This window comes from Micromys minutus (assembly GCF_963924665.1).
Source record: "Micromys minutus genome assembly, chromosome: 2".
NCBI classification, from domain to species: Eukaryota; Metazoa; Chordata; class Mammalia; order Rodentia; family Muridae; genus Micromys; species Micromys minutus.
In genome coordinates this window covers 101409220-101411755 of record NC_137971.1, presented here as the reverse complement: position 1 = coordinate 101411755, position 2536 = coordinate 101409220, and positions in this window count along the sequence as shown.

Here is a 2536-nt window from a genome sequence, read left to right as displayed (position 1 = left end):
ATGTGTCAACCAAATATGCAGGTGAAGTCTTGGTCTATCTGAAACAGGGTCCTAATAAAAGCTAACTCACAAAGGGAAATAGGAAGTAAGATCAAAATAACCCCAATGGCATTTGTTACAGCAAAGCTACATCTAGCAGCAGCTTATTTAACACTCGTGTGAACTGAGAGTTGAGGGAAATGGAGCTCATCTCTGAAGTTTTAGGGGATTTTCTGAGTTCACAAAGTGAATGTAACTCTTAGAGCTTCAGGACTCTGCACTGGCAGAATTCAGGACATGAATTATGCTAAGGATGGACACCCCTCCTCGAGCTTTACCTCCTCTTCTTGAGCTCATTTAGGGCTCACAAAAGACACCTTAAAGGCAGGAAACAGTCCTGGGTCCATTTTACAGATAAAGCCACTAAGACCTAAAACAGTAACTTGCATAGAGCTAAATTCCAAGTATATGGCATTCTTTAAAAAAAAGAAATTTACGTCTTCTAGCTTTAATTCCAAAATACTGTAGTTTTAGCCCTAGTCTCAGATGGTTTGGCTAGGTGTTTCATAAAACTAATGTGTCCAAAAGTGCTAGAAAAGTAAGACTTTCTGTTCAGCTATGACTGTCCTACTATACAGACTGAGAAACTAAACTCAGGTAGGAGAAGGGCCTCAGCCACAAGAGCACATGACAGTACTAGGAGATGTGCATATCAACTCAGACATATCTCATCCAAAAGCCCACTTGTCATTTTGGTGCATGACTAAAGTATCTACCACAAGACAAGTAGACTTATCAGGAACACTGAAGTAGTCTCTCTCGATTTTGCTCACACTCAGAGGCTCCTTGGCTTAGTGTGCCTTCCTTATCAAACCCAACCCTGTTTATACCAGGTTTAGGGATACATATGATCCAAAACAACAACAGCTTAAAGACTGGACATTGTTTTTCTTTCACACATGCATATTTTTAAAAAAAAAGATGCAAAGGCAAGTAGTTCAAGAATATGGAGTTGCAGAATGACCGGAACCCACAACCAAGCAGGTCTCTTTTGCTATTGTCCTCAGATTCAGGATAGGAGACATTGTTAGAGTCTAAGTTCACTCTGTCTCAGTTCCAAGCAGCAAAACAGAGGGAGGAGCTGAGAGCAGCACCTCCTAGTCCCTTCTACTAGGAGCCTCCTGAAAGTCTTCACGGCACACCCCTAGCCGCTGCTCATCACGTACAGCTACCTCCCCCATCTGACAGGCAGGCTGACAATCACATCACCCGATGGCATTCTGTTCCTACAGACAGGAGGGAAATCTCGATTAAGAGAGCAGCTAATTGGGCCAGTCCCACCAAGCCTTGATGCTTGTCACTGCTTCCATCTCTTCTCTGAAGTCTTATCTCACGAGTGCGATTTTCCTATGCATTGCATTAACTCATTATTTCTGTAACAGATATGGCAGTTGTACTGGTGAGGCTTTTGATGACTTTGGGAAGAGGGGCTTTCAATTGAAAACTATTTCCATGAGACTGTCTGCACACAAGGCTACAGAGCACGTCCTCCATTGATGATTCTTGTGGGAGAGTCCAGGCTATGGTGGGTGGTGCCATGCCTGAGCAGGTGATCTTGGGTTGTACAAGTAAACAGACTGAACAGAACAGGAAGAGCAAGCCAGTGAGCAGCACTCCCCCATGGCTCCTGCTTCAGCTCCTACCTCCAAGTTCCTCCCTTGAGGCTCTGCCCTGCCTTTCCTGGCTAGTGGCATACAATCTGTAAGATGAACTAAACCCTTTCCTTTCCAACATGCTTTTGGCCATGGTGTTTTATCACAGCGCTAGAAACACTTACAAGAAGTAGATAGTAGTGAACGCAGATGACCAATGGATCTGGCTACTGCTGTGGATGTAGATGTGGGTGGGTCCAGATGCAGAAGTATAGAACGATATAAACCTTCAGAGAATCAGAGCAAGCACAGGCTCTCGGGTGAAACAGATCAACGCTCAAGTCTTACTTTCAACCTTAACTTCTATACAAAATGATGGGTTAATTAACCCGAGCTTTAATTTCTTGACCTATAAAATAATGAGTCACAATTATTTCTTCTTAATAGGGCTGCTGTTATGGCTAAATAAGCTAATGCTAAATACGGTAAAGGATTTAATTTATGGAAGGCTCAGAGGAAGGTCCCATTAACTTCCAACCACTCCTAACCTCCTTCATTTCTCACAATGATCCCTCAAGGCTGTGTTCTAATTTTATTTCTGTTGCTATGATGAATAACCTCACAGAAAGTAACTAAGGAATTAAGGACTTACTCTAGCTCACAATTCCAGGTTATATCCACAGTGGCTTAGAAGTCAGAGTAGTAGGAACTTAAAACAGCTAGTCACATCATTCATACTCAGGGAGAGAGAGAGAGAGAGAGAGAGAGAGAGAGAGAGAGAGAGAGAGAGAGAGAGAGAGAGAGAGAGAGAGGGAGGGAGGGAGAGAGAGAGAGAGAGAGAGAGAGATGAAGGTATGTATTATAATTTGCTCCACTCTCTTTTTTCCACTCACAGAGTGAATGAA